Source organism: Hyla sarda, unplaced genomic scaffold, assembly GCF_029499605.1.
Source record: "Hyla sarda isolate aHylSar1 unplaced genomic scaffold, aHylSar1.hap1 scaffold_1642, whole genome shotgun sequence".
In the NCBI taxonomy this organism is placed as follows: Eukaryota; Metazoa; Chordata; class Amphibia; order Anura; family Hylidae; genus Hyla; species Hyla sarda.
Window position 1 is genome coordinate 1 of NW_026608280.1, and position 8,664 is coordinate 8,664.

Genomic DNA, 8,664 nt, shown 5'->3' on the forward strand with positions numbered 1-8,664 from the left:
TGGAAACACACACACAAGCACACACCTACCTTTGTTGCCTGCAGATGCCTCCTTGGCTGTCCCCAAACGGTATCAAACCAACACCCACGGGAAGCTGTAAGCATAGAGGACATGCCTGCACCCCATTGGACTTACCTGTGTGGGTTAAATCCGGGTTATTTGACAACCTATGGCGGTGATGGTTCTGCTCAGGCAGAGCAGTGCTGATGCTCCTCATAAAGCTGTCGCTGCTGTGAAGGTTCTAGGTGACATCACAAATCCCTATGGTTACATACACAACAAAGCTGGGTTGTTGTTGTTTACACTCTGCAAGGCCTGTGGAAGTGAGTGACATCATAGCACTGTAGTTCTGAGGGTTCTAGATGGATGCAACAATCTCCTGTTGCTTCTATGAAGGCCATAATAGACGACATCACCAAACAGCTCCATAGTCACATACACAGCAAAGGAGAGATGTTGTTTACACCTAGTGATGTCAGTGGTATTGAGTGACATCACAGCACAGTGCTAAGGCTCCTGGGCCTGGACACAGCAGCGGCTGCAATATCTCAACGGAGAATACGTTTATATATATGTGTGTGTGTGCGCGTATATATATATATATATATATATATATATATATATATATATATTTCTCCGCCGAAATCACTTTTAAACCCATTTCCACCTTTTTTTCCCTTCTCTTCCTCTTACTTTTTTTTCACGTTTTTTTACGTTTTTCTCCTTTTCGCCTCTTTTCTGGGCGTATTATTCTTCTTTTTCTTCTTTTTTTTCGTCTAATGCATACCCCATCAGTGCAGCAATGCTTATTCAATACCGCCAGCAGATGGAGACACTGGGGGATAATTTTCTAAGGATTTATACTGATTTTTCCTGTCTGAATTTGTCGCACAGAAAGTTGCAGGCCAAATATGTGTGACATTTCTGCGACTTTAGCTTCTAGAGCATTTTTACAACATTATACATAGGTGCTGAATACATAAAAAGCGACTGTTCAGCGACAGACAAGTCGCATCGGCTGAAAGTAGGCCAGAATGTCAGTCCATGTTGGAGCAGGTTTAGATACAGTCTAAAGTATAGATCTCAAAGTCTGTGCACAGAATTTAGCAAGGGCCTCGCACCTTCTGATGCATCAGGTAGGTGCACAATAGCATAGCCTAACCCTCTGTACTTTGGTCTATATTGATGCGGGACATAGACAGCCAGCTGATGACCAATCCATTAGTGCAATGGATGGCTGGAAGCATTTGTCTTTGCCTTTGCAATACCACAGAAGCAATGCATGGTCAATGTACAGCAATGACACACCTGTGTGAACAGCCAGGAGACCCCCCCCCCCCATGTTATGTTACATAGTTACATAGTTAGTACGGTCGAAAAAAGACATATGTCCATCACGTTCAACCAGGGAATTAAGGGGTAGGGGTGTGGCGCGATATTGGGGAAGGGATGAGATTTTATATTTCTTCATAAGCATTAATCTTATTTTGTCAATTAGGAACATTCAGCACCCACCCGCTATCAAGGCAGCTGCCTATCATGTCATGCCCTACCTGCACAGGTGTGCTGGCTACTCAAATGATCCAATTAAGGAGGCCATTTAGTCAGCAGCAGCAGAAGTCCTGTGCCTGGACGCTCCAACAGGGGCCAGACACAAGCAGAAGCAGAAGCAGCAGAAGCAGCAGCAGCACCACCTTTTGTTTTTTGGCTGCAGCAGCAGCAAGGCCCACAGGGCTGGCTAGCTGGCTAGCCAGCAAGCAGGTAGCAATGAAAGTAGGAATCTTTCTTTTTAACCCTGTAAGGGGGTGGTGCACTGTACCCGAAGATACTGCCATATCGGGTCAATGCATAGGGCGACGGAAGCAAGCTTCGAAATCGGCCCCCGTTCTCAAAAATCCATTTAATATATGGTCCCCAGATAGGGGACGTATCAGATATTAAACTGATAAGAACAGATACTACACTTGATCTTAGCCAAAAGGCCGAGAAGCGATAACCGTGAAAGGGGCGGGCCCAACAAGGTCCCCTTCATGGGCACTATCACTGCTTGCTGTCAGGGAGGCTGCCAGACAATTTTCCATGCACACTCTGGGCTGGGGGGCAGTCAACCACCAGTACACACAGCAGAACCTAAACCCATACCATTATTGCTAAGCAGCAAGACAGGGGCCCATTGCACTCCCACGGGGCCTTTTTAAATGCAATCCATAACCCGGATTTGCCAGGAACCCTTCTTACTCCTCCTACTTGCATGTGACACTGGGCTTAGGATCTGCATAGGAAACACACACACAAGCACACACCTACCTTTGTTGCCTGCAGATGCCTCCTTGGCTGTCCCCAAACGGTATCAAACCAACACCCACGGGAAGCTGTAAGCATAGAGGACATGCCTGCACCCCATTGGACTTACCTGTGTGGGTTAAATCCGGGTTATTTGACAACCTATGGCGGTGATGGTTCTGCTCAGGCAGAGCAGTGCTGATGCTCCTCATAAAGCTGTCGCTGCTGTGAAGGTTCTAGGTGACATCACAAATCCCTATGGTTACATACACAACAAAGCTGGGTTGTTGTTGTTTACACTCTGCAAGGCCTGTGGAAGTGAGTGACATCATAGCACTGTAGTTCTGAGGGTTCTAGATGGATGCAACAATCTCCTGTTGCTTCTATGAAGGCCATAATAGACGACATCACCAAACAGCTCCATAGTCACATACACAGCAAAGGAGAGATGTTGTTTACACCTAGTGATGTCAGTGGTATTGAGTGACATCACAGCACAGTGCTAAGGCTCCTGGGCCTGGACACAGCAGCGGCTGCAATATCTCAACGGAGAATACGTTTATATATATGTGTGTGTGTGCGCGTATATATATATATATATATATATATATATATATATATATATATATATATATATATTTCTCCGCCGAAATCACTTTTAAACCCATTTCCACCTTTTTTTCCCTTCTCTTCCTCTTACTTTTTTTTCACGTTTTTTTACGTTTTTCTCCTTTTCGCCTCTTTTCTGGGCGTATTATTCTTCTTTTTCTTCTTTTTTTTCGTCTAATGCATACCCCATCAGTGCAGCAATGCTTATTCAATACCGCCAGCAGATGGAGACACTGGGGGATAATTTTCTAAGGATTTATACTGATTTTTCCTGTCTGAATTTGTCGCACAGAAAGTTGCAGGCCAAATATGTGTGACATTTCTGCGACTTTAGCTTCTAGAGCATTTTTACAACATTATACATAGGTGCTGAATACATAAAAAGCGACTGTTCAGCGACAGACAAGTCGCATCGGCTGAAAGTAGGCCAGAATGTCAGTCCATGTTGGAGCAGGTTTAGATACAGTCTAAAGTATAGATCTCAAAGTCTGTGCACAGAATTTAGCAAGGGCCTCGCACCTTCTGATGCATCAGGTAGGTGCACAATAGCATAGCCTAACCCTCTGTACTTTGGTCTATATTGATGCGGGACATAGACAGCCAGCTGATGACCAATCCATTAGTGCAATGGATGGCTGGAAGCATTTGTCTTTGCCTTTGCAATACCACAGAAGCAATGCATGGTCAATGTACAGCAATGACACACCTGTGTGAACAGCCAGGAGACCCCCCCCCCCCATGTTATGTTACATAGTTACATAGTTAGTACGGTCGAAAAAAGACATATGTCCATCACGTTCAACCAGGGAATTAAGGGGTAGGGGTGTGGCGCGATATTGGGGAAGGGATGAGATTTTATATTTCTTCATAAGCATTAATCTTATTTTGTCAATTAGGAACATTCAGCACCCACCCGCTATCAAGGCAGCTGCCTATCATGTCATGCCCTACCTGCACAGGTGTGCTGGCTACTCAAATGATCCAATTAAGGAGGCCATTTAGTCAGCAGCAGCAGAAGTCCTGTGCCTGGACGCTCCAACAGGGGCCAGACACAAGCAGAAGCAGAAGCAGCAGAAGCAGCAGCAGCACCACCTTTTGTTTTTTGGCTGCAGCAGCAGCAAGGCCCACAGGGCTGGCTAGCTGGCTAGCCAGCAAGCAGGTAGCAATGAAAGTAGGAATCTTTCTTTTTAACCCTGTAAGGGGGTGGTGCACTGTACCCGAAGATACTGCCATATCGGGTCAATGCATAGGGCGACGGAAGCAAGCTTCGAAATCGGCCCCCGTTCTCAAAAATCCATTTAATATATGGTCCCCAGATAGGGGACGTATCAGATATTAAACTGATAAGAACAGATACTACACTTGATCTTAGCCAAAAGGCCGAGAAGCGATAACCGTGAAAGGGGCGGGCCCAACAAGGTCCCCTTCATGGGCACTATCACTGCTTGCTGTCAGGGAGGCTGCCAGACAATTTTCCATGCACACTCTGGGCTGGGGGGCAGTCAACCACCAGTACACACAGCAGAACCTAAACCCATACCATTATTGCTAAGCAGCAAGACAGGGGCCCATTGCACTCCCACGGGGCCTTTTTAAATGCAATCCATAACCCGGATTTGCCAGGAACCCTTCTTACTCCTCCTACTTGCATGTGACACTGGGCTTAGGATCTGCATAGGAAACACACACACAAGCACACACCTACCTTTGTTGCCTGCAGATGCCTCCTTGGCTGTCCCCAAACGGTATCAAACCAACACCCACGGGAAGCTGTAAGCATAGAGGACATGCCTGCACCCCATTGGACTTACCTGTGTGGGTTAAATCCGGGTTATTTGACAACCTATGGCGGTGATGGTTCTGCTCAGGCAGAGCAGTGCTGATGCTCCTCATAAAGCTGTCGCTGCTGTGAAGGTTCTAGGTGACATCACAAATCCCTATGGTTACATACACAACAAAGCTGGGTTGTTGTTGTTTACACTCTGCAAGGCCTGTGGAAGTGAGTGACATCATAGCACTGTAGTTCTGAGGGTTCTAGATGGATGCAACAATCTCCTGTTGCTTCTATGAAGGCCATAATAGACGACATCACCAAACAGCTCCATAGTCACATACACAGCAAAGGAGAGATGTTGTTTACACCTAGTGATGTCAGTGGTATTGAGTGACATCACAGCACAGTGCTAAGGCTCCTGGGCCTGGACACAGCAGCGGCTGCAATATCTCAACGGAGAATACGTTTATATATATGTGTGTGTGTGCGCGTATATATATATATATATATATATATATATATATATATATATATATATATTTCTCCGCCGAAATCACTTTTAAACCCATTTCCACCTTTTTTTCCCTTCTCTTCCTCTTACTTTTTTTTCACGTTTTTTTACGTTTTTCTCCTTTTCGCCTCTTTTCTGGGCGTATTATTCTTCTTTTTCTTCTTTTTTTTCGTCTAATGCATACCCCATCAGTGCAGCAATGCTTATTCAATACCGCCAGCAGATGGAGACACTGGGGGATAATTTTCTAAGGATTTATACTGATTTTTCCTGTCTGAATTTGTCGCACAGAAAGTTGCAGGCCAAATATGTGTGACATTTCTGCGACTTTAGCTTCTAGAGCATTTTTACAACATTATACATAGGTGCTGAATACATAAAAAGCGACTGTTCAGCGACAGACAAGTCGCATCGGCTGAAAGTAGGCCAGAATGTCAGTCCATGTTGGAGCAGGTTTAGATACAGTCTAAAGTATAGATCTCAAAGTCTGTGCACAGAATTTAGCAAGGGCCTCGCACCTTCTGATGCATCAGGTAGGTGCACAATAGCATAGCCTAACCCTCTGTACTTTGGTCTATATTGATGCGGGACATAGACAGCCAGCTGATGACCAATCCATTAGTGCAATGGATGGCTGGAAGCATTTGTCTTTGCCTTTGCAATACCACAGAAGCAATGCATGGTCAATGTACAGCAATGACACACCTGTGTGAACAGCCAGGAGACCCCCCCCCCCCATGTTATGTTACATAGTTACATAGTTAGTACGGTCGAAAAAAGACATATGTCCATCACGTTCAACCAGGGAATTAAGGGGTAGGGGTGTGGCGCGATATTGGGGAAGGGATGAGATTTTATATTTCTTCATAAGCATTAATCTTATTTTGTCAATTAGGAACATTCAGCACCCACCCGCTATCAAGGCAGCTGCCTATCATGTCATGCCCTACCTGCACAGGTGTGCTGGCTACTCAAATGATCCAATTAAGGAGGCCATTTAGTCAGCAGCAGCAGAAGTCCTGTGCCTGGACGCTCCAACAGGGGCCAGACACAAGCAGAAGCAGAAGCAGCAGAAGCAGCAGCAGCACCACCTTTTGTTTTTTGGCTGCAGCAGCAGCAAGGCCCACAGGGCTGGCTAGCTGGCTAGCCAGCAAGCAGGTAGCAATGAAAGTAGGAATCTTTCTTTTTAACCCTGTAAGGGGGTGGTGCACTGTACCCGAAGATACTGCCATATCGGGTCAATGCATAGGGCGACGGAAGCAAGCTTCGAAATCGGCCCCCGTTCTCAAAAATCCATTTAATATATGGTCCCCAGATAGGGGACGTATCAGATATTAAACTGATAAGAACAGATACTACACTTGATCTTAGCCAAAAGGCCGAGAAGCGATAACCGTGAAAGGGGCGGGCCCAACAAGGTCCCCTTCATGGGCACTATCACTGCTTGCTGTCAGGGAGGCTGCCAGACAATTTTCCATGCACACTCTGGGCTGGGGGGCAGTCAACCACCAGTACACACAGCAGAACCTAAACCCATACCATTATTGCTAAGCAGCAAGACAGGGGCCCATTGCACTCCCACGGGGCCTTTTTAAATGCAATCCATAACCCGGATTTGCCAGGAACCCTTCTTACTCCTCCTACTTGCATGTGACACTGGGCTTAGGATCTGCATAGGAAACACACACACAAGCACACACCTACCTTTGTTGCCTGCAGATGCCTCCTTGGCTGTCCCCAAACGGTATCAAACCAACACCCACGGGAAGCTGTAAGCATAGAGGACATGCCTGCACCCCATTGGACTTACCTGTGTGGGTTAAATCCGGGTTATTTGACAACCTATGGCGGTGATGGTTCTGCTCAGGCAGAGCAGTGCTGATGCTCCTCATAAAGCTGTCGCTGCTGTGAAGGTTCTAGGTGACATCACAAATCCCTATGGTTACATACACAACAAAGCTGGGTTGTTGTTGTTTACACTCTGCAAGGCCTGTGGAAGTGAGTGACATCATAGCACTGTAGTTCTGAGGGTTCTAGATGGATGCAACAATCTCCTGTTGCTTCTATGAAGGCCATAATAGACGACATCACCAAACAGCTCCATAGTCACATACACAGCAAAGGAGAGATGTTGTTTACACCTAGTGATGTCAGTGGTATTGAGTGACATCACAGCACAGTGCTAAGGCTCCTGGGCCTGGACACAGCAGCGGCTGCAATATCTCAACGGAGAATACGTTTATATATATGTGTGTGTGTGCGCGTATATATATATATATATATATATATATATATATATATATATATATATATATTTCTCCGCCGAAATCACTTTTAAACCCATTTCCACCTTTTTTTCCCTTCTCTTCCTCTTACTTTTTTTTCACGTTTTTTTACGTTTTTCTCCTTTTCGCCTCTTTTCTGGGCGTATTATTCTTCTTTTTCTTCTTTTTTTTCGTCTAATGCATACCCCATCAGTGCAGCAATGCTTATTCAATACCGCCAGCAGATGGAGACACTGGGGGATAATTTTCTAAGGATTTATACTGATTTTTCCTGTCTGAATTTGTCGCACAGAAAGTTGCAGGCCAAATATGTGTGACATTTCTGCGACTTTAGCTTCTAGAGCATTTTTACAACATTATACATAGGTGCTGAATACATAAAAAGCGACTGTTCAGCGACAGACAAGTCGCATCGGCTGAAAGTAGGCCAGAATGTCAGTCCATGTTGGAGCAGGTTTAGATACAGTCTAAAGTATAGATCTCAAAGTCTGTGCACAGAATTTAGCAAGGGCCTCGCACCTTCTGATGCATCAGGTAGGTGCACAATAGCATAGCCTAACCCTCTGTACTTTGGTCTATATTGATGCGGGACATAGACAGCCAGCTGATGACCAATCCATTAGTGCAATGGATGGCTGGAAGCATTTGTCTTTGCCTTTGCAATACCACAGAAGCAATGCATGGTCAATGTACAGCAATGACACACCTGTGTGAACAGCCAGGAGACCCCCCCCCCCCCATGTTATGTTACATAGTTACATAGTTAGTACGGTCGAAAAAAGACATATGTCCATCACGTTCAACCAGGGAATTAAGGGGTAGGGGTGTGGCGCGATATTGGGGAAGGGATGAGATTTTATATTTCTTCATAAGCATTAATCTTATTTTGTCAATTAGGAACATTCAGCACCCACCCGCTATCAAGGCAGCTGCCTATCATGTCATGCCCTACCTGCACAGGTGTGCTGGCTACTCAAATGATCCAATTAAGGAGGCCATTTAGTCAGCAGCAGCAGAAGTCCTGTGCCTGGACGCTCCAACAGGGGCCAGACACAAGCAGAAGCAGAAGCAGCAGAAGCAGCAGCAGCACCACCTTTTGTTTTTTGGCTGCAGCAGCAGCAAGGCCCACAGGGCTGGCTAGCTGGCTAGCCAGCAAGCAGGTAGCAATGAAAGTAGGAATCTTTCTTTTTAACCCTGTAAGG

The 8,664-nt window shown here is 45.7% G+C and overlaps 3 non-coding genes across 3 annotated transcripts; all 3 read right to left on the bottom strand.

The window, feature by feature from the left end:
* Positions 1 to 1,803: 1,803 nt before the first annotated feature.
* LOC130311492 (U2 spliceosomal RNA) lies at positions 1,804 to 1,994 on the bottom strand. The gene has a single exon (XR_008859832.1). It is a non-coding gene; the product is annotated as a U2 spliceosomal RNA (small nuclear RNA).
* A 2,099-nt stretch (positions 1,995 to 4,093) lies between these two features.
* On the bottom strand, positions 4,094 to 4,284 carry LOC130311503 (U2 spliceosomal RNA). Its single transcript, XR_008859843.1, has one exon. It is a non-coding gene; the product is annotated as a U2 spliceosomal RNA (small nuclear RNA).
* Positions 4,285 to 6,377: 2,093 nt separating this feature from the next.
* Positions 6,378 to 6,568, bottom strand: LOC130311515 (U2 spliceosomal RNA). Its single transcript, XR_008859855.1, has one exon. It is a non-coding gene; the product is annotated as a U2 spliceosomal RNA (small nuclear RNA).
* Between the last annotated feature and the right edge of the window lie 2,096 nt (positions 6,569 to 8,664).